Source organism: Rhipicephalus sanguineus, chromosome 1 (assembly GCF_013339695.2).
Source record: "Rhipicephalus sanguineus isolate Rsan-2018 chromosome 1, BIME_Rsan_1.4, whole genome shotgun sequence".
NCBI lineage: Eukaryota > Metazoa > Arthropoda > Arachnida > Ixodida > Ixodidae > Rhipicephalus > Rhipicephalus sanguineus.
The window spans coordinates 58,380,403-58,404,795 of NC_051176.1; the positions used below are offsets into that span (position 1 = coordinate 58,380,403).

Below are 24,393 nucleotides of genomic sequence, written 5' to 3' on the forward strand. Positions count from 1 at the left end.
CTAGATGCCGTAGAACAAGCACTTACGTAACATAAGATATCTTGGCGTAGTGTATCTTTGTTCTTCGTACTCAATTATTCAAAGGGTTATTTTGATCATAGTTTGATTGTCAGCATGAGTATTATTTTTGCTGTCCTCCATTCGCATCCCATTTAAAGAAAGCCCGCGACACATGACCATTTGACTGCCCTCGTTTGCTGCCGTACTGCAGCGCTCTCAAACGCGCTTCGAGCGAAACAACCGGCACGTGGACCATGGCGAAATGACCAGCCGCGGCTTTATGCATCGGCTTCACAGTGCGTCAACAACTCTGACGACCGCACACGGCAAGGAACAACGTCGTCCTTGATATGCTGACAGTTCGCGCGCCTGTTGTTTTGCTCGAAGCACGTTTGAGAGCGCTGCAGTACGGTAGTGCACGAGCGGCGCAGTCAAGTGGTTTAATTTGATATTTGGTGCGCTTTCTTTAAAAAAAAATCGGGAAAAAAAAATCACCAGGCAGCATGTAGTACGTCCCCACCAAAAATTGGACCGGTCGTTTTGGAATGCCCTCTACGACGTGATGGCACCCACTTGGTCATTAATGAATATTGAAAATGCTGCATAATTGACTTCAGTTAACCAACCAATTAAGCGCAATATAAAACATGTTATAATGAGCGCCACATGACGGTAAATAATACTCCATTAGTTTCATTCAGTCGCGGTTAACCACTTTTTAGATATTTGGTTCTATAGTTACGTGAAACAATCTGTAAACGTATTCACTCTGATTGATAGGGAACCGCCTTGCTATTTGACTAAGATATAATGGTTTTCTTTTTTTAGGTCACCGTAAAGCTTTTCGCTGTTGTAAATCACGTGATAGTCGGAGCTTTAAGTGGCAATAGTGTGAATAGCAGTGGTATCCTGCAACGCTTTTTCCCAGTACAATATGCCTGAGAAAATTCTCCACAGCACGATAGTTCTCTCGGAGAAGAAATTTAAAAAGATTGCACGTTAGTGAATATGTTGCTAACGAAAGCTTTACGCCAGCAGAAAAGTAGAATATAAAAATCATTGCAGTTTAAAGCCCTCATTGTAAACATGATGAGTCACGAAAAAAATGTTGCTGCCAGCGTTGTTACTGCATTTCGGGTGATCCGGTATTGCGAAAACGGTAAGACGCTTACGGACAAGGCAGAACTACACAGCGGTATTTGCGCCATCGTGCGGAGGCTTCTTATTGACGTTCTTGTATTCAGATGGCAACCCGCTAGCTGGTCGGCAAGTAGAGAAGCGGCACCCATTAATTACAAAAGTGTCAAATAAGAACTATTGACAGCGCAGCGTTTAAAGAGCTCTCATGTTGAGGTGAGTTGTTTCGGAACGAAACTAATATATCTTGAGCAAGTAAGAAATCTGGGTACAGAAAGAGATAATTTGTCAAAATTAAACAAAGTTGGCTGCAGTTACGAAAATTCCGAGTAAAGATTTTTTCATGAGCGTTTCCTGCTTCATTATGTCGATATATAAGAGCAAATGTGCAAATGTATCGAAGTATCTTAAGATACAATTGGGTAGTATCGTATCGGATACAACTATTCCGAAAGTATCTTGTATCTGTATCTCAAATACTTCTTGTCTGGGTATCTTGTATCGTATCGCGATACAATTTCAAAGTATCTTTGCCCAGCCCTGCCCAGTATACTTGCCGCATGGGAGTCGGAAGCTTTGACTCGTTAGATCCACTCGTTAACCGAAGCTCTCGTTAACGGACCACTCTTTAACAACTCCTGAGATCTGAACCCACAACTGCGGGTTGTGGGTTCGGATCCCACCGACGGAAAGGGCGCATTTTCGTCCACTTTAAATTCCTTTAAATTTATGCCATAATTATTGCACTACAGTTAAAAACAACAAATGTTTCCTGTAATTCCTTGACGTAATTATCTGTCTGATTCATTAAATTATGCCACAGGCACATAAGTCAATTAAATGTGAAAACTGCTCTCTATTACTGCGGGGACCGGGATACCAGCGCCTTCGCTAGTTCTTACCGTATTCTGCGCACATTCGCCGGCGCTGCGAAAGGGGACGAGACTCGCGTAGGCCAGCATGCGCCTCGCACTCTTTCGTTCGCTTGTTTTAAACGCATTTACACGCCAAGCAGCATGCCTCAGCGCCCTTCGGAACACTGTACTGGTGTGTACTAGGTGAAACCGAAGGAGATGTACTGGCGCCAGTACAAACGATTCACGAGTGAGTGCAGGGGTGCTATGCAGGATGGCCCGAGCTTCTCGGGCACACGAGTTTGCTCCGAGCTCGCATTACCGCGGTCATGACAGGAAGACAGTGCGGAGCACGCGATAGCAGCGTTGATAAAAAAAATCACAGCATATCCACGGGGTGAATGATGATGAGTGGGGCGAAGCTACGGAGGGAATCATCTGTAAACCGTGAAACTCTTCCGTGAAATGCGCCCAGTACATAATATAAAGAGTGTGAAACATCGTGTATATATTAAACATCAAACTTTTATTGTACTGTTGGTTTACGTGGTCCCTTCATTATCACTTGTGATCGGTGAAATGCAAGAAAGAAGTCCGCTCCCGAGCGAAAGAGCGCCAAGAGCGACCGCATTCCCCGCTCGCCCTGTGCGAATTAAAGGCAAGGCTAGAGGGAAGACAGGACGCGCGTTCCACGACGCGAGGTCGGTAGCATGCCCAACGAAAGCCAACGGAACGCGGTCGTGCAAGTGCTCCGGCTTCGCATCGCCTCATGGTTCCATTTAGCGTCCCAAAACCAAACATATTGCTCAAGGTGTGCCTTGCGTTTTTCGTAGAAATAATTTCTTTATGATGTACACTAAGACGAAAAGTTGAAAGCTCACTAGAGTGTATCGCCCGCAAAGTATGTCTTTTAGTGTGATTTAACTCTCGTACGGCAGGGTCCTCGCGCCGTTGCCGGTCCACTTCGCCCGTTGACGATCGGGCGAGGTGGCTACATAGAACTACTACTACTACACTTTAAGAAAAACATCTGGCGTTCTTTCGTTCTGCTTTTACAAAACATCTGGCGTCTTTCGTTGGTTTATTTCATCAATCAACGGCGTTTTGAACAAAATTTTTATTGTTTAATCACGCACAGGAGAAATCTCACCAGGCACTACCTTGGAGGAAAACAATGGCTGCTAATGGCAATGAGAGACAGAAGAAGTCGGCTTTTAGCTAACACTTACACTTCTACTTCTACTAACGTTTCCTACTGGAACATGCCAATGGCTGCTAATGGGGAATGAGAGACAGAAGAATTCGGCTTTTAGTTAACGCGCACGCTGCGAATTTTTTATTGTTCAACAACGCACAGGAGAAATCTCCCACCGGCACCACCTTGGAGGTCAAAGCGTAAGACTTGTTACTCACTACTACGACCACGACGACTACGAGGGACGAACGGGTGCCGCCTTAAGGAGCTTCGCCCCTAAAACGGCTACAAGAACGAGCATGGGCGTCACATACGCATGCGCGGCATTTGCGGCGGTTTTCAAAGGAATGCCGCGTGCGAACGCGTCAGCGCCGCCACTCAGTCAGTATTTTGAGAGTGTAGCCACGACAGCGTGATTGCCGCGCTATCTTTTTGTCAACTGATCATCGCGCCTCCCATGGGCGTGTTCGTGGGCGTTTGTCCTCTTTCGGAGAATTCTTTCGTTCCACCTGCAGCATGGAAATTTCCACACTCGAAGGCAACAAGGGCACACACGCAGCACTCAGCTCGTTTCGTTTCTCTGGAACATTACAGATAAATAAATGGACAGGTTGCTGCTATACTTACATTACACGTCTCAAGAGTTTTTGTAGTAACGAATCGGTAGAAACAATGTCTCCACAAACAAGTAAATAATGACATTTCTCGCCGCAAATCCCACCAGGGGCGCTTGCTTCGTGGCTGTGAGGGGCGCTTGCTTCGTGATCGTGAGCGCGGTGAAATTGATTGCAAGATATCGTAGTCACGTGATGATGTAACCTTTAGCACCTTTAGTTCTTCGTGCGTGTGTGCATAGTCTGTGCGATTAAGCTGATAGATTAATCGTGCCGCTCGCTGGTGTTGCGCCGTGAGCACTGCTACTCCGCAAGAGCAAACGCGGTGGGTGGGCGGACCCGATCTTCGCCGTGGGCGTCTGTCAATCACATTGATTGACGTGCAAACTCGGGCACAAACTCGTTGATTCTGAAAAAGCCCCAGTTCAACTCGTGACTGTCATAGTGCCGGTGTGCCAGTCAGGCGCTTCATGCAGTGGACGCTACTCAGCAGCTTCTTTGCATATAAAATCATTTGGTCAGCTTGCACTACTTGTGCAAGGCTGGGGCCATCGGAGGAGCTTGTGGTAACCTAGCTTCTTCCAGGTTATTACGTGGCTCGTCTACTCAGTATGATTGGCCTGCTTCGGAGTAATTACCGTGTCAGTTCGGTCTCGACATTCGTGCTATTGAATAGCTAGGCCTCAATTAACATGGCAGTAAATAGCTATGTCTTAATTCTTTATGTTTTAATTAACACGGCATTAATCAATCAGATTTTATTATCAAGGTCCTCATTAGCACGAATGTACTTAACATAATGCTAATTAGAGGGATCATAATTACCGCGTACTTAGCGAAGAAGTTCCTAAATAGCTTGGTTTGAATTAGCGTGTTCCTAATTAGCGTCGTGTTAATTAGAATGACCCTAATTAGCTCCGTGTTAAGTAACCTGATACTGCATGAATAGTCCTGTCTTGCTTGTTAATGTTTCAATTAGCACGACATTAATAACTCAGGCTTAATTTGCAAGGTCCTGAATAATACAGAGGTAATTAGCGTAATCCTAAATAGGACTATAATAATTATTACGATCTCGGTGAGTAAGGTCTTGATTATCTTGGTTTTAATTACACGCCCCTAATTAGAGCCGTGTTAATTAGCATGCTCTTAATTAGTTTGTTCTTAGCTTTACGTGGTTTATTAGCATGGTCTTAGTAAGGCGTGGCTTAATTAGCTCGGCCTTAGCATGATTTGGGTTAATGAGCTTCGTGATAGCATGTCCTGACTAGCTAGGTATACCGCCCAGCCAATTAGCTAATCAGCCGGCCGCACCTGCTCGGGAAGCGAGCAGACAATTAATAAGAGGACGAAGAGGGCGCGCGCCGGCCGAGCAACGCGCTAGAATGTAGAGGCTGACCATGGTGATTACTAGAGGCCGGATTTTTAGGCACTAAAAAAGCGCTCTTTAGGCGCCAAAAACAGGCAGGCAAAACATTGCTTTAAGCTTCTAAAATCGTAAATATAGGCGCAATAAATTTTCACATAAATGCAAATAATTTCAAACGAAGACGTGCGCGATCTCTATCTACGACAGGAAAACAAAAATGTCATTGCTTAAGATGGCACAAAGGCGTCAACATTTGAACATAGCCTGCTTTGTACCGCACGGTCCGCACTCCCGTGTTCTGCAGAGTGAGTCAAGTGTCCACTGTCGAAAATCAACACACTTCTGAGTGTCTTTTCGGCATGACTGAGAAGTGCAGAGCAAAAGACCAGAAGGAAGGGATTCCTCCTATTGGCCGGGTCGAGTTGCGTAGAGCCAATTTCTTCCCTGGCAGTGAACCGCTGGCGTAGCCGGGCGGGGGTGGGGGGGTGGGGGGGGTTCAACTTTCCTCCCTCCCCCGAAACTTTTGTTTTGCTTGTGTGTATATGCAAGCACACATACAAACGCATGCACGAACATATATAAAGTATGGTTGTCCCCGGTCCCTGCCTCCCTGAAAAAGATTTCTGGCTATGCTATTGCAGTGAACACCTTAAAAAGCAAATTACAAACAAAACAAAAGCTGCGTGCACATCACATTTTTCTTTCTTTTTTTTGCTCTTCACTCTCCTTTCCGCTGAGGGCTCTCCGCGGTTTCGCATTCGCCAACCGCTCGGGCCATGTCGGCGCGGCGGCGAATGCTCGTCGGCGTGTCCCGCTTCACTGCTGCTAGCGGTTGTTAGTTGGTTGAGTAGAGGACTAGGTTGAACCCCATAGTTCCCAACAGTCAGTCTTACGCGGTAAAATGAATAACGGTCTCAAACAGCACCCGGGAGCGAAACTTGAAGCTAAATAGCGCTCATGTAGGCGCTAATTTTGAAAATAGGCATTTATAGGCATTTGTAAGCATTTAGGCACGAACGTCAAAAATAGGCATTCATAGGCACAATAAAAAACACTATAAAAGCCCTTCTGAACCTTTAATTCATGCTCATATATCAAAATGGCGCGATAGGAGCGCAAGGAACAAAATAGGCATTTGCCTAAAATCCGGTCTCTAGTGATTACACACGTGGCCTCGGCGATTAGCTCTAGCCGCGGTGTTGTAAGGCGCTCCGTCGGAAGTAATCTCGGAGGCCACGGTGCTGATTATTCTCAAGGATACTTAGTGCAGACATTAAACTCTTGAAAATGGATTCAAACGGCCCGCGAACACATAAAAAATATAGTTAGTAGAACTTTCTGTCACTTTTCTTGCATGGGTGCACTTCTGCACTCAGTGGAACGACAAACGAATGAAAGAAGGTGCCTGTAGTTTGAAGACACCACCCAACCTTCTCGACCACCCTTGACGTGAAGCCCCGTTCCATCGTAACCAATGGAACGGAGCGCGCGCTGAGGGGTGGATTTCACTTTCGCGTACAGTTAGCTCACTCAACTTGAAGGGGGTGTCGCCAGAACTCGCATAGATCCCGAGTTTCGTCAAACTCGGGCCATCCTGCATAGCACCCCAGAGAACAATATCCTTTATTGACAGCAAACCAGCAATGCTCTTTCAACGCAAGAAATAAAATTATCATGTTGAAACCATTAATCGGGAGCTCTTAAACGGCTCGCCTTCGTCTTCAGAGACAAAACTGATAGGTAAGCGTGTCTCGCCTGTTTGCACCGTCAGTTAGCTTTTGCAATAACTAACGTGTATTACGGAACAGTCGTAAGCCATCGGCAGTATCTGCTACCGTGACATGGACAGCTTCCAATTTCAGTACTTGCTTTTGACGGGCACAGAACACCAAGCAGGATTTCGTACAGGCTACTCGACAATAGATCACATTCGCACTATCAATCAGGTGATAGAGAAATGCATGGAATATAACCAACCCTTATATATAGCCTTCATAGATTACGAGAAGGCATTTGATTCGGTCGAGATATCAGCAGTAATGCAGGCACTAGGGAATCAGGGCGTCAACGAACCATGTATAAACACACTGGAAGAAATCTACAGCGGCTCCACAGCTACCATAGTCCTCCATAAAGAAAGCGACAAAATCCCTATAAATAAGGGTGTAAGGCAGGGAGACACATAAGCGCGCGCAGGGTTCTCAAATAAGGGCGGCAAAGTTTCACCGCAGCGATACCCCCCCCCCCCGTTGGTCGAGCCCGAAAGAAAACGAGCTCCGCAATGAATACAAAAATGTATGTAAATGAAGTGCGATCACGTGCTTCTCAAAAAGGCCTGCCATTGGTCCCCGGCTTTCCGGGGCAAAAGTGGGAACAGTTCTTTGAATGCAACATCAGGGGTCTTTGGTCGCCATTATCGTCAAAAAACAAGCGTATACTCAACACTGCGCGTTAAAAAAAATGACGTGAAAGGTCCGACTGAGTGAAGGTATCGCGCAGAATTGGCACCCCCCTTTAGTTGATTAGGGGGGGCGGCCACCCCACCTCGCAGACCATTTCGCGGCACGCCTATGGGGAGACACCATCTCCCCAATTCTCTTCACCGCGTGCTTACAGGAGGTTTTCAGGGCCCTAGATTGGGAAGAGTTAGGGATACGAGGTAATGGAGAATACCTTAGCAACCTGCGATTCGGTGATGGCATTGCATCGATGAGTAACTCAGGAGACGAATTGCAACTCATGATTACTGAATTGGACAAGGAAAGCAGAACGGTAGGTCCCAAAATTAATATGTAGAAAACTAAGGTAATGTGCAACAGTCTCGGAAGAGAACAGCGCTTTGCGATAGGTATCGAGACACTACAGTTGTAAATGAATACGGCTACTTAGGACAGGTAGCAACCGCGGAGCCGAACCATGAGGCTGAAGTAACTAGGATAATAAGGATGGGATGGAGCACATTCGGCAAGCACTCTCAAATCATGAATGATAGTTTATCACTGTCACTCAAGGGGAAGGTATATAACAGCTACATCTTACCGGTACTTGCCCACGGAGCAGAAACCTGGAGGCTGACAAAGAGGGTTAACTTAAACTGAGGACGACGCAGCGAGCAATGGAAAGGAAAATGATAGGCGTAACCTTGAGGGACAAGAAGAGAGCACAGTGGTTCAGGGAACAAACGGGTGTTAAGGACATCTTAGTCGAAATCAAGAAGAAGAAATGGGCACGGGCAGGGCATGTAGTGCGTAGGCAAGACAACCGCTCGTCATTAAGAGTAACTGACTGGATTCCAAGAGAAGGCAAACGTGCGAGGGGGAGACGAGGTGGGCAGATGAGATTAAGAAGTTTGCGGGGCTAACGTGGCCACAGCAAGCACAAGACCGGGTTGATTGGCGGAACATGAGAGAGGCCTCTGCCCTGCAGTGGGCGTAGTCAGGCTGATGATGATGACGACGTCGCTGCTAAGATAGTATATGCCCCACTTGGCCAGGTGTGCACGACGCGCGACGTTTGCATATATGCTAATGGTCATGCTTCTCGACACGACCGCGCTCATCGCGCCCTAATTACTTTTCGACAGGGAACTGACTTGACTTTACGTTCGTAGAGTTTCCGTTGTTATTCTTTGTTTTTCACCGTTGTTTACCTGTCATCTGGTCATTAAGGCGAAAGCCTTAGATGCCTCATCAAGCGCGAAAATTGACCGTCATCGGCGTTCTGCGTCGGCGACGGTCAAGGATGCAAAGGCGTCATCGGCGTTCGGCGTCGGCGACGGTCAAGGATGCAAAGGCGTCATCGGCGTTCGGCGTCGGCGACGATGCAAAGAACACCCGTGTACATAGATATGGCTGCGCGTTAAAGCACCCCGGGCTGTCGAAGTTAATCCGGAGTACCCGACTAAAAGAAAAATGTCATTCTTATTATTATTATTGCTCTATTCCTGGCATCGTGCAACAAACAGTTATATATCACGCACTACTCAAATTAGTGTCAGGACATTACAAAAACAAAACAGCGTCGCATATAACACACACTTTCGTTATAACATGCAGTTTAGAATAACAATGGGCATCGCAAAATAAACTCTAAATGCGAATAATAATGTCAAATTAAAAAAATATGAAACCATTGGGTTACGCATATAGAATATAACGTAACGTTATCACGTCCTAGTGAAAATACCTCACGACATGACATTACCTAGCGACATTAACCAATATTCATTCCACGTAGAAGACGAATAAAGTAATCAAAAAGACTGCGAAGCTAATATTTCAAGTACATACCTCTTATGTCATTTCTTCATTTATTTATTTCATTTATTTTTACTTATTTAGTTAATGCCATTATTTAACTCTCTCTTTTTTTCTTTACCGTTTAATACAGAAATCGTAAGCACAAGTAATATTTTCACTTGGCTACAAATTAAGATTATCTTTCTTTCTTTTTTTTCACAAGTGCTACAGCCGCACGACTGATGGCCGATCCCCCGTGGTGGGTTGAGCGATTCCTCTATAGAAACCAACCAACCAATCTCGTTCCGGTTGAGCGCGTGAACTTGCGCGAGCAGTGGCTTCCCATTCCGGTGAAGATTTCGGTCCCGGAATTTCGGCTGCCTGCCCTGCGTCCAGTGAGCACTGACGGCCGTGCCCTGCTTTGCAGCTGTTCCGTAGCCGTGACGTTCGATATGCCAGTGGCCGCCATCTCCTGGGACGCGTCCACGGTCACCGACAGCGGCGTGGCCTCTGTGAACTCGCGAACGGGTATCTTGGGCACCGTGTCGGCCGCAGATGCCCTGCTCACTATCAAGGTACCGCAAAGCGTTCGCACCGGAAGCGTCGCCGATATAGGATTACTCTGCCCAGTGGTCCGCAGGCAGCGTTTGACGTCCTTTGCGGGCCCCGTGGGCAACCTACGGCTGGCAGCTCCAAACGAGAGTGGACGCGAGCGCTGCAAGAGTGACTCTCAAACACACCTCGTCGATGCCGTATCGGCCTTGCACTCCCTGATCACCATCGAGGCACCACTGAGGGTTGTTCGCAGCGCGAGCGTCGCCTGTAAGAACACTCTGCTGCCTAATGCACCGCAGGCAGCGCTCAAGAGCTCCCTAGCCGGCACCGTGGCCAACCGGCGGATGGCAGCTCAAGGCGAGATGGGACGCGAACGCTACAAGCGTCACTCGCGAACTGGTCTTTTCGGTGCCATATCTCCTCCTTGTGAAAGGTGCGGCATGCCGCGGGAGCACGGCGCTGCCTATGCGAAGGCATGCCCGAATGCGAACGATGTCGGATTGAGGCCCACGATATGCACCACCGAGATTCCCAGAAAGCCGATACAGATGGAGGAACCGACATCTGACGGTTCCACAGAAGAAGATGCTGAGATCGATCCGAGGTTCCCCAGATAGCATTCCGGCGAATTGCAATACTCCAAAGTATGACGATTGGGATGGGCTAGGGTAATTACCTTTTCGGTCTAAAATAAAATGAATACATTTTACATTATTTTAGAATGTACATTCTATATTGATATTTTTAGTAGCGTGCATATACACAGATATAATACATCCACAAGCAACGAGATTGTGGATTGCGCGTGACATTGCCTATCGCGCAGACGGTGCTGCCGGCTTGTCGGCAGCCACAGTACCAAACTGCTTGCAAAATATAGAACTGCGATGCGAGGACCTTTTGCAGGCAGTCTACGACACCGACCGTCTCCGTGAAGGGGTTGGCTTCGCTGTCAGGTTTGCTCTCGACATCAAGGGCGTCGAGAAAACTACTTGCACATGTTAACGCTTGACGTGAGAGTGGAGATGTTTATTAAGCTGGGAAATGAAAGCTTTGTATCTCGAGCTTTGGCTGGATCGCAGACGGCGTCGGACCGGCGTCCCCCAGGCGACCTTCGATATACAGGGTGTCCCAAGTAACTTAGCCAAGACGCGCCTTTCTTTTAGCCAAATGAAAGGCGCGTCGGAAGCGTATTGAACCAAACGCATGCTTTTCGCACTAGCCTATAGTTTCTCAGACTATCTTTAAGGCGAAAGACTTAAATGCCGATATTTTAAGGTCCCAAAAGATGGTCCAGAAAAAGAAGTGAGCGCGCCAGCTACGCATGTGCGTCGTTTGCTGCGTCTTTGCGGCGTTCGCTCTAGTAAAAAAAAATTAAAATTCGAGGGATGCCTCACACTTCCCGAGAATGTGAAGGCGAAAGACTTCATAGATATTCTGTTGATGTGCTAAACTTTATGATCAACGACAACTAATATGGGCATGTGTATCAATTTTTTATTTCTATGTATAATTGTTAGGGTTTAGCTTCTCAAAACCGCGATATGATTACGAGGGACGCCGTAGTGGAGGGCTCCGGAAATTTCGACCCCCTGGAGTTCTTTAACGTACACCTAAATATCTAAGTACCCGGGCCTCAAGCATTTTTGCCTCCCGGTGGAAAACGCGGCCGACACGGCAGGGATTCGATCCCGCGACCTTCGGGTCAGCAGCCGAGCACTATAACCACTAGACAACCGTGGCGGGTCGATTTAGTATATCACAACAGGGAATGTGTAAAAGCTATACGGCATGCTTCATGCTACTTCGCAGATCATAAGGTTATGCTTGTGAGCGTGGATATCGAGCGCGTGCTTAGAATGGCTGAGGATGCATGGCACTGTCAATCAAGTGGAAAATGATATGTGTCGTGGTGATTGAAGTGTGTACTGGGAGAGCTGGATCTTATAGTGAGTGAATAAAAGATGCACGTAAACAGTACAATCGGCGTGCTATTTGCTAGTTCATTGCAACTTAATAATGAGAAAGTGAATAGAGAGCTTACATACATCGGTTCCACACGTCTTTGCCAGAGAGTAAACGACACATTAAAGTTCTACAATTGTCAACATAACAATTTATAAATGTCAGGAGAATGCACATGATCGTCAGTGGAAAGTTATTCGGAAGCAATTAACAGAAAGTTTAACCAAATTTCAATATAAAGTCTGACAGAAATACCGCCACAAAGGTCGAGACAACATCAGCGCTAAGTTGAACATAAATTTCAACAGCGCATCAGCAGCGCGTTCGTCATAAAGTTGAGCACATCAGCAGATCTCAGAAGGTCCAAGTAGGCTTTCGCCGTCACATTCTTAGAAAGTGCTCAGCATTTCCCCAATTTATTTCAGTCTGCCCCCAACACTGACACACGGGAGCTTGGCATATACAAGGGGGTACCCTAAAGTAACCGGGGATGCTACTCTGGACACTGTCGAATTCAGCCGTATTGTCAAAATTTGTAATGGCGGCATTTTAAGCCAATCAGAGAGGCCGTAGCGGCCCTCTGGGCCAATCAAAGTTGACCAATGGCGGAATTCGACAGTGTCCAGAATATCACCCCGACTGGCGCTGAGTTGGGCGGAGCTATAGAGTGGTACGCAATTCTTCCGCTAGGCGAGCATCGTGTCACACCTTTCGAGTTCAATGCATCTGGTGTATTCTCCCAGGACGTGAAACTTTTTCGTGAATCCAGCTTTGCGCGTTCGGCGTTCTTCCCTTTATTCACGACTTCCCTTCCGTCCTATCTCGAAGTAGTACGCATTCTCTCCAGCTAATGAGAGGAGAGGCGTTTTGCCCTTTCCGCTGCAGTTGTCTACCAAGTGCCTTAATTCCCCATTCCTCCCATTATCTTGTATACAGGGTATTTCAGCTAACTTTCACCACGTATACTTTTTAATTTCGCGCACTGTAAACAAAAGGTGAAAGAAAATCAAACAGGGCAGCTATCTTAGCATAGATGAAACAATCCGACATTGCTGAACAAACGTTACAACTTTTATATTGAGTATTTCTCGTTACAGTTAATATATTGAGGGTTAATAAAGTAATATTTGTTAATTACCCAACTTATCGGATTGGCAGTTATCTTGGCATGGATGAAATATCCTGACGTTTCAGAAGAAGTGCTACTATTACTGCATTAAAGATTTTTCGCTAGAGTTACCATTTAAAAAGTTGATTAAGCCACGGCCGCCGAATGTTGATTCAGCGGCCGTGATTAAAAAATCTTTGTTAATTACCTAGCTCGGCGGATTGAAAACAAAACATCCTGACATGCTGCGTACGGCTCAGAACAATACTGGGCTAATTCTACACGCATAGCTTGTGTGTTTGTTTTTGTAATACTCGGAGCAAGTTTGCTGAAGCACTCTGTATGTGTGTTTCATGCCATTAAATATCATATCTTGGGTGGTCCAGATATTAAGGTGACAGGAATTTAACCTACTTCCACCACTGAGAACCTGGTAAGAGGGGGAAAGAAATGGCTCGCTTTAAACAAAAGAAAACCAAAAGAAAAAAAAAGGCGTTTCAGGGTGATGGGGAGGAGACGGGTGGGTGAAATATCCGCTGGCTTGTAACGCGTTCTCGCCAATATTTGCGAATGGGACACGTTCCAATCACTCCCAATTTCACCGAGACTTCGCGAACTGAACACATCGGTCTGTCCATACGTACAGCGCTCGACGAACGTGACCGCTCTGTATCTTTTAGAAACGCCGTAGCGAAGAGTTTCGTGTATGTCTGCAGGTTTAGAGCAGCCCATCACCGATGCTACATGTGCGGGGCGACCTTTCCGCGACGCCCACGGCAATTCGCAGTACCGGCAGGAGAGTTGTATGAAAGAAATAAGAAAAAATAAGAAAGAGAGAGAACGGGGAACAAGCGCCACCGCGTTGCATCACCGAGACACCACCGTCCACCGTCCATTTTCGTCATTACCAAACGTGACCGCGAACCACGCAAGCACGCTCACACCAAGAAGGGATGATCTATCTATCTATCTATCTATCTATCTATCTATCTATCTATCTATCTATCTATCTATCTATCTATCTATCTATCTATCTATCTATCTATCTATCTATCTATCTATCTATCTATCTATCTATCTATCTATCTATCTATCTATCTATCTATCTATCTATCTATCTATCTATGCTGCAGATGCCGCATTTTCTCCACGAACGTCCTGCTAGCTTTCATGAACAAAACCGATTTGGCCTCGCGCTTATAGACATTTTTCCATGTTACTACTTATTTTTGTCCCCGTCTGTGTTATTTGTTTTACTATCCTCTTTTCATTTCTCTTTCTTTCCTCCCATCTTCCTTTCCTCTGTGTCCCCCCCTTCCCGAAGGAGCAGGCAGGCGTTGTACCCCTTTAGGTGGCAGTTGTCAGCCTCTTTCCGCACTATTTTCTCCGTGTCCCTGTGTGTTATGTGTATCCAAACCAAATAATTACGATAATAATAATTTGTAGCTGCACTGATCGGAGATTGGTTCATACTGTATTTTCAAAAGAAAGGTACACTTACAATTGCTATCTACGCAAACATGAACTTTGTTTTCTACTGTATAAGTTATTTGTTGCTGATGTTCTTTAAACTTTGTGCCAGCTGTTACACTCTGACAAAAAAAAAGAAGGGGGGGGGGGTATGAGCGACTCTCTTCGGCGAGTCCTGGCTTGCCACGCATATGACTCCCTTTAGAGAGACACGTTAACTCTCTTTTAAGTGCCACGACTCTCCGACGAGAGTATAATGATCTCGAAAGGGAGTTCACGTGTCCCCTTAATGAGAGTCATATACACGGCAAGCAGTGCTGGGCAGTTATCGAATATACATGTATCTTAGATACTATCTTAAATACTCTTTGCGTATCTTGTATCTGTGTCGCGATACGTCTCGCAAGACGAGTATCTGTATCTGTATTTCCGATACATTCGGCAGTGCATCGTGTATCTTAAGATACAGGATATTGCTGTAGAACAGCACCGTGCCAAACAATAAACATCGTCTGAACTCCGCTTCTTAAGCTGATACTGCTGCCAGTAAGCCACCAGAATGAAACAAAACTGCGACATTATTTCATCATTCCGCCATAGTGTACTAGCGAGCACAGGCGATTAGGTATGCGCGTCCCCATTGGTGGAGCAGAGTCACATGATGACTCTCGAGCCATTTCGACAAAAAACAAGCGCGCGAACGTCTACGCGCCGTCGACCTTTTGTTTTCTCGATGTTTTCTTTATTTTTAGTGCTGTCAGTGTGATGACAGTTGGTCGTAGCGAAGACACTTTGTAGCGAGCTTCAATGCGTGCGGCGTCTTCCGCTCAAATTCCGATGCAGAATAAAAAAGGTCCTCTACATCAATGCTTACAGCGTCACATCGTACCGTCACATCGTCCAGATGACAACCCTTTTAATTGTAACGCCTTAAGCATTGATGTAGAGGACCTTTTTTATTATCTCCCCCATAATCACCTTTTAACGGCAGTAAAGGAACGCATACGTGTCACAACGATGAAATGTCTCCATTGGTTTAAGTGGTATGTCAGTTGAATCTTTCACAGAACTTTTATTTTTTTACCTGGGGTCTTTATTTATTTCTTTCAAAGGTGAGGGTGTACCTGCAAAAGGAAGGTGTCTGTATTGGGTCTAGGGTGGCACCGGTTCTAAGCGACATTTTTCTAAGTAGAGTTGATCAAGCGCTCCAACCGGTTTTACAGGCATCCGTAATCAGGGTCTTTCGTTTTGTCGATGACTATATTGTTTTTTTTTTTCGTTAGGGAACTCAAGATATGTAGGGAGGTATTCTTAAAAGTTTTGAGCAGTTTGGTCTTGGCCTAGAGTTTACTTCAGAATACTTAAAGGACCAGTGCATCCAATTTTCAGATCTACAGCTGCATTTCTCGCCCATGCATGTCTGTTGGTTCTACGACCCTAGGTCTGTCAAACCTGTGTTGAACTACAAATCGGGCCTTACGAAACTGGTAAAAAAAATGCCATTGAACTCTCTTGTTTCAGTTCTGCGCTGAAGAAATCCTGCACTCATTTAGTTGAAATCCGTTTTTCTGGGCGAGTGAAAAAACTGAGTCAAGCAGGCTTCCCACGGGATGTATTAGTGAAGGTTTGCGAGAAGTTGATCAAGAAAATAAAAAAAAAAGGTGTCGTTGATAGTTGCAACTTGGCAGAGAAGATGCAGCGCAAGAAATTTGTTGTTCTTCTATATGTGCATAATTTTAGCCACCGCCTAAAAAAAAAAAAAGGTCGCATCACGATATGACGTCCAAGTGGTAATTTCTGCCAGGAACAAGTTATCTACTTTATGTGCCAAAGTAGACCGACGTGTGGCGAATTGACAAATTGTCCAGCAGGATAAGTGCATTGTTAGTCATGTTCAGAACTATGTATCTTGTGTCACCAGTGTTGTCTACTCCATACCCCTGTCTTGCAATCGTGTATATGTGGGCCAAACGGGAGGATGTCTAAATGTTAGACTTAGGAAACATTATAATTCTCTGAAAGACCACTCTGGCCTTCATTTAGCAGCGCATTGTAAGAAATGCGGCTGCGCACCGCTCTTTGGTGACACTTCTGTGTTGTTCCGCCATAAAAATCAAAGAGCGCGTGAACTTGTTGAGGCCGCGCACATTCGTAAGCAATCTGAGTCTTGCGCCAGTGTTCCCTCTGTTGCTTTACATGAAAAAGAGTTATGCTGTCTTGGTCCTGTATGACGGGCGTGCTATGGTTGATGTGCCCTGGGTTTTTGTTGATATGGGTCCCTCTCGGCTTTTCCTCCTCCCCCTTTGCCCTTTCTTGCTTTTTATCCTGTCCTTTATATTGCCTTGTTCTTGCAATAAAGCTTCAGTTGACAGTATGCGCCTGTTTGCGCTTTTGTCTCCTCTTGTGTTCCCGTCCGTTTCTTGCGCAGTTACATAATGAAATGAGATTCTCACAACCGCCGCACCACCCGTGCCGATGCTGCAATATAACAAGCATTTACGTAACAGAAGATATTTTGGTGTACTGTATCTTTGTTCTTCCTGCTAAATTATTCAAGACGTTCTTTTAATGATAATTCGAATGTTAGCGCAAGTGCACTCTCTGCTGTCCTCCGTTTGCATCCAACACATTACCTAGGTTTCTGTATAGGTTTTGCTCGTCTGTTTACTGTAATGTGTCTTTTGTAACCTGCTCCTGAATTCCTTCTCTGCTTTATTCATGTTTTTCAACTGCATGTCTGCGTCATTGCTACTATTTACATATCTACATTCCACGTGAGTTTACTGTTATGTCAAGGCGATGTTGAGGACAAAGTTAAACAATCTCAGCGTGCCTAGAGTATACAGTAACAAAAATTCTGCTTACGATTTAGTAAAACAGCGAAATTGAGTTTCCATTATAATAATGTAAATGATAAGAAAAAATGATAAAGATGTTAGGAAGGGGATTTGAGAAACATAATACCAAGTACTCCGTTTTGTCCTCATGAGCGTCCCCACGCGTCATTTTATACTATTTTCCATAGGCACTGAGTTTTCTATTGTTTGACCTTAACATCTAAGTTGGCGATCAATCATGCCCTATTGTCATAGCTTTTAGAAGCGCTGCCTGTATCGTGTTTATACAAGGTATTTCACGTAACTGGAACCAAATATTTACAAAGAAGTGCTTAACCTCAACTGAACAAAAACCAACGAGATATAGTTTATCGTCACGTGGCTCTCGTTAGGGTATTTTTATATATCGCTTAATTTATTAATTAACTAAGATGAAATATTCAACATTTCTGATATTCACTTTAGGGCCAAGTGCTTTTCATTACGTTGAAGAATGCATTCCAAAACGACCGATCAAATTTTTTGTGGAAACAGACATGCTGCGTAGTGATATCTTCCGGCATTTGAAGAAAGCCAGAGAAATATGACCCCGTTACTGCCCTCGTGCGCTACCGTACAACCGGCGCATGGACCGTGGCGAAATGAGCGGCCGCTGCTCTAGGCATTGTCTCCACGGTGTGTCTACATTTCTTGCTGCCGCACACGGCAAGCAAACGCCATCGTCCCTGAGAAGCGATAGGATGACGGTCCGTTCGCCGGTTGTTTCGCTCGAAGAACGTTCGAGAGCGCTGCAGAGCGGTGGCGCGTAGAGTTACTGTATATGCTACCTTTAGGTAGCAGAGTTGCGCATAGGTCCGGCTAGCAACCACAACTATGCGGTGAAGTTGCACTTCGTTTTCGCAGGCGACATGCCTACCGTGCGCCGATTAACATGTCAGGCGTGTCGAAGACCGGCGATAAACATTGGCTGTCGACTGACAAGTGTTAATTCAGTTCGCTGCCGCGGCGGCGTCGAGAAATCAAAAAATTAGCCCGAGCGCAGCTTCTCCGCAATGCATGGTTGCTAGCGGCGTTTGGAAGACATATGCGAAACTCTGCTACCTAAAGGTAGCATATACAGTAACTCTAGTGGCGCGTGAGCGCAGTCACGTGGTTTGATTTCATATTTTGCGGGCGTCCTTTAAAAGCCAGAATATATTCACCACGCAGCATGCAAGTCGCAACAAAAAATAATAATAATAACTGAATTTGTCGTTTTTAAATGCGCTCTACGACGTGACGAAGCGCACTTGGCCTTAAAGTGAATATTCAAAATGTTGCATAACTGCCCTTAGTTAATTAACCAATTAAACAATAAAAAAGACTACAACGAATGCTCATGATGGAAACATATGCCGCTGGTTTCATGCAGCCATTCAAGTTAACCACTTCCTTTTTTAAAGATTTAGTTCTATTTACGTGAAACGACCTGTATACTTATTCACTGTGTTTAAATCACCCTGCTATAAGACTTAAACATATTCGTTTTCCTTTTTTAGTAACCCCTAAAGCTGTTGTTTTTATTCTTACAAATCAGCAGGTAAGCAGAGCTATAGAAGTGACAATAGTGTGAATATAGCAGTGATATACTGCGACGTTTTGTGTCACTAGGATACGTTTGAGACGTTTCTGGGCGGCACAAGTCCTTTCCGAGAAGAAATGGTAAAAGCTTTTAATGAATATGTTGCTAACGAACGCTTTATGCCAGCAGATAAGTAGAATAGGAAAAATTATTGCAGCTTCATCTCCCCATTAAATTGTGAGCGCTGACTCTGTAGCTGTCGTCTTCACACGATGCATCACAAAAAATATTGCTACTAGCGTTGTTGCTGCTCTACACCTGCCGGGGGATTCATATGGTGGTTTTGGGACGTTAAACCCCAGATATTATTATTATTATTACACCTGCCGGGGGATGAAGTGTTATGAAAACGGTAATACGCTTACAGACAAGGTAAGACTGAACAGTGGCATTTGCGCCGTCGTTGCGAAGACTTCTTCATGACGTTCTTGCAAGTAGATGGCAACCCGCTAGCTAGTCGCCAAGTAGAGCAGCGACACCCATCAACTACAAAGGTGTCGAGCAAGAACCACTGACAGCACAGCGTACAAAGAGCTGTCATGTTAAGCAGCCAAACAAATCCCAATAAGTTGTTTCGGAATGAAACTACATATATGTATACTATGCTTTGAGCAAGAAAGACGGGACTTTCGTGATACAAACATATATTTCATTAAAATTAAACAAAGTTGGTCGTAATTAAGAAATTTTCAAGTGAACACTTTTGTACATAGGTCTTTGGTGCTTCGTTATACGGATTTATAATAGCAAATTTGCAAACAGTGTATCGAAGTATCTTGAGATACAATTGGGAAGTATCGTATCGGATACAATAATTTCGGAAGTATCTTGTATCTGTATCTCAAATACTTCTTACCCGAGTATCTTGTATCGTATCGCGATACAGTTTCAAAGTATCTTTGCCCAGCCCTAGTGGCAAGTCAGGACTCACAAAAAAAAGTTAAAAGACTTTTTTCTCAGAGTGCAGTCATACAACTCACATTCACGTTTAGTTACGTTCTCTTAACTTTGTGCCAGTTGTTAATGACAAATTTATTTCCTTATGTCATTGCCTGGGCTAATCTTGTCATACGTCTTGGTTTATCTTGTATACATGTGACTTAGATGTAATAACTAACTTGCATTTATCCTCTTCTTTTTATACATATGTTGCATTGCTAAGACTTTGTCTATTGTAACACCGAGCACTGCGTCATTCTTTGTCATTCATTAAAGGGGGCGTGCGCCTAGTAAGGCATTCTTTGCCATTTCACCAGTCCCCTGGGCAATTGTACATTTTTGCCTGAAGTCAACTTCAAGTGTCCGAAGAAAACGGGTGCAGGGTAGACGTATAGACGTCGCGGGAGGGGGGCGTCAGACTTTCTGATGATGATGATGATGATGATGATGATATTTGTGGCCATGCTGCCCTTTGTACCGGGTCAACTCGCTGTCGGTGCCCAAGCCACATAAAAGAAAATAAACATCTAGCGGCCTTTCACGGCGCTCTCTCGCGCTCGCAGTAAAGCTGCAACCAGCCGCGGCTGGGATTTTTACGAGTTATTTCGACTAGGTTTTGGTCACGCCCTCGACTTTGCGTCGCATCGCGGGCTCGCCGCTTCCGCTGAGACCCCGGGCTGGACAACGCGCGAAAGAAGGGCGGGCGCGCGCGCTCAAAGTGCGCGTGTACAGAAAGAGAGAGAGAGTGAAAACTAGAAGGGGGAGAAAGAGACCTGCACCACGTGGTGTTGTGCGCGGCTCCCCGATGTCCGCGCGCCGCAGTAGTCGCCGGCGCCTCGCGAGGAGGAGCCGGCTTTTTGGGGGCCCGGTGTCGGCGAGCAGCGGTGCGAGGGCATCATCCCGGGGCACAGCAGCGAGCGCGCCGGGTTCGAGCTCCGTGCCGGGTGGGTCGCGGTCGTCACGCCGGCTGGAAAGCACGACGGATTCCGGGACGCCAGGGAGGAGGATCCATGGAGACACGCGACTCTGCTGTCGTTGCTGCTGCGTTGTGTGAGTTGGCGCATTCTCTCGTGGCGTCTTCACTCGACGGCTGTCGCGACGCCCAGGTTTTTCACAAACACGAGTGGCTCGACAACGCGGGAAAAGAAATGCAAAGCGATGGAAACAAACGAAGAAGTCAGGCGTAGGTAATCGGCTAATGAGTGGCCGTCAAAGTAAAGCGATACGCAGCTTACCAGCGTTTAAACTGCTCAAGTATGTTGCTGGGGTCACGTATATGCTGGTTAGTTCTATTATCTGTGAGGCTTGTGGCTGCTGCAATATTAATCCAGGATCGGTCAACGTTACAAACCACATTAATTCCTTCGAGAGGACATGTGACCACATTTCATGATAGGAACAGGTACAGCCTCCTTGCTCAAACAGTCTTTTAGGCAAACAAAAAGTAAGAAAGGAAAAGAGAAGGTTTATCTTTGCTCTTTTTCTTTCTTTCTTATAGGCGAGGAGCTGAGGTATAGTAAGAAAGAACTTAGCCTTGAAAATAAGTCGACAAACGACTCGTCTTGCTCGTTCCCGTCAGTAAATTAAATGACGTTCAAGAGATGATCCTGTAAACCGCAGGAGTGTACTATACCTTTACCCGAAAATTGCATGAGCACTGCGTAGAGTGGCCTACACATCATACACCAGTGGTATACGTTGCTGCTCAATAATTTTCGGTGTCAGAAACAGGATTTCATTCTTTTTTTCCCTGCCTGTACCGGCTGCGACGATGATAAATGCATTCACACGCCCCTCCTCGCATAGTAGGACATCGGAGGCAACGAGTAAGCGCTCCGGCCCCTCGCAGAGAAGAGTGGTGCTTCTTCTACAGACGCGGCAGCGAAACTTCGCGCGCCATGCCCGTCATTGCCTCTTATAAGGGCAGTCCTTGGTCGAGGTGTCGGTAAAACTAGTTGCCAATGTGTTTAATTCAAAAGTTTTAGGACGCAGCCCTAGGCGAAAAAAGAAAGAGTCAATGCAGGAAAGAGTGATTCTTTTTAAGCCCCGGATTGTGTCTCAGATTTTTGGATGAAGCGTCAGTCAACCAGACCAACAAGTTTTCGTACGTTCCACATGAGTCTACTGACATACAGAAGTGTGGCAAGGGTGACCCTTGACACGCGTCTTTACGAGGTAAATGTCACACTATTCCGCCCGTAGCACTTGCGTAAAGCGGTTGGAACGTTACGCTCACTGAGCAAAAGCATCACCCTGACAGCGCAGATAAATATATATAAGCTGCACGCTGGACACGGTAAGCCTGAAGTGACGATAGAGTGCGTAGTAATGCAAAAGACTTCGCGTTTTTTTTTCTGTCCTCTGTGTGTCTGTGCTGTTTCTACTGATGCACTCGTCTTCTTCTTCTTCTTCTTCTTCTTCTTCTTCTTTTGTCGCTTCGTTAGTTTAGCCCTTGTGACCTGTCATCTTATTCTTTATTTTCCTTACACTTCCTTCCTTCCTACGTCTTCAACTTCTATTCACATTCCAAAGAAAAGGCAAGCGTTGCATCCTTCTCTGTGGCAATGTCAGCCTGCTGCCTCCCTATTTTTTTTTTCTTTCTGTGTGTACGCATGTCTAACAATAATAGTAATTACGATAACAGTGAGAAGAAGAAGTATCTATCTCGTTTTGAGATACCTAAAAGTTCAGTCGCCCAATTCTTGGCCAATCCCCACGAACGAGTCATCTTACAGGACCATCACCGTCATCGCTTCGCTTACGTATATGTGTGTTTGAAATTTCGTGTTGCGCAGTTTAGCTGAACTTCGAGAACTGTCATCCAATCACCACACAAAAGAAAGAGGTGTCTGACTTTCTCTCTCGCTCTCCTCCGAAAGCTACCATTCACTGCCTGTATAGGAGAACGACCGGTCTATATATAATGAGCGGCGACCAATCCAGTGAAGGCGCCGACCACTAGTGCCCGTACACCGGACGCTTGTGCTAAAGGGACAAGCAAAGGCGAGTGCAAATGGGAGTGATGGATTCGTGAACGAGAGGACGAAAAGGAAATGCCACGGCTATAAATCACGGCTCTGAGGATGGGACGACTTGCAAAGCGAATGGCAGGTTTACGCACGTTTCCTGTCGCACAGAAATTACGAAAAACACGACGAAACTATCGGTGTAGAAGTACATGTTGTGCCTTCTCTCTCTCTCTCCATCTCCCCCTCGGCCTTTCTGCGACACCTATAAGGAGACTGTGCTCCTGATTCCTGACGTGTTGCGTGCTAAAAAAGTAAAATAAAAACCCCAAAAGACCCCCGTCATTCTCTCTCATATTATCGTATCTTTGTCTCCGATTTACTTTAGTTGCCACATGGCACACATCGATAGATTCTTTTTTTTCTTGTTTACTGACAAAAACAAGACTAACTTCTGCAAGCATGTGAAAAAACATCACCTTCGAACTATTCAGAATGATATCACCAAAATAAAAGAATGTAGAGAAAAACCTACGCAATAGTAACGATAAAGGAAGGATATGCTTTCTGCAGCTCTTCACGTTTCACTGCGCTGCCGTTGTGTTCTGTTCTCACTGGGTTCCTGTGGAGTGAGGTCTATATCACCTCGGTTACTACATTTCTATACGTTCTGCAGCGCTGCCGTTGCTCTCACTCTGCATTTCGTCCCAAATAACTGTTCTCTTTTTTGTATTTTTGATGCTTTTGCCTCGTTCGATTGTTCTTTTTTTTTCTCCTTCTTATTCGCTGTCCTGCACTTATGCAAGACTCCTGCCTCGACGCGGATGATTTTTCTCCGTACGCGGCGGATTCCGGAGCAGCGAGATGAGAGCGTGTTGCCACACTGTCAGCCACCATCCTCAGAGTCATTTTTTGCCTTCTTTCCTTATTCCCTCCCTAAGCACAGTGGCCTTTCTAGCGCACTTGGATTCGTATAGAGAGAGAGAGAGACGGCGCGTCCTGGCGTCGCGACACCCATCGCGAAACGCATTAGCCGAGGCGACGTTTTGTCTCCACGTAGCTTGCACGGCCGATATATAGCTTCCGCTGTGGCGCGAATTTGATGAGGCCAGCCATTTTGACTGGCCGGAAGAGAGGAGCTCATTGGGCCATTGGTCCCCAATATCTCTTTTATTCTTTTACCTTTTTTTCTGTTCTTTCTTCATCTTCGACGTAACGTACGTAGCGTTATAGAGGCCAGGTTTTTAGGCATTAAAAAAAATCACAGCATATCCACGGAGTGAATGATGATGAGTGGGCGAAGCTGCGGAGGTTCATCGGTAAACCGTGAATCTTCCGTGAATTCTGCCCAGTACATCGTCACCGACGTGAGATCGGGCGCGTTTATACTAAAGGTTCGATGAGTTATGACGACTTGCAGCTCACTTTAATTTTACATGTACGCTGTGAATTTTCATTGTTTAGAAAACCATTGCTTTAGAAAACATCTGGCGTCTTTCGTTAAGCAGCTGGCGTCTTTTCGTTT

At 45.6% G+C, this 24,393-nt stretch overlaps 1 protein-coding gene across 1 annotated transcript in view; it reads left to right on the plus strand.

Annotated features, from left to right (window-relative positions):
• The first annotated feature begins 20,740 nt into the window (after nt 1-20,740).
• The window catches only part of LOC119391747 (Golgi-associated plant pathogenesis-related protein 1-like), a 151,718-nt gene continuing 148,065 nt past the window's right edge, over nt 20,741-24,393 (plus strand). Inside the window, exon 1 of the mRNA XM_037659403.2 lies at nt 20,741-20,952. The gene's annotated coding sequence lies outside the window, so the exon portion shown is untranslated. The remainder of the gene's footprint in view (nt 20,953-24,393) is intronic.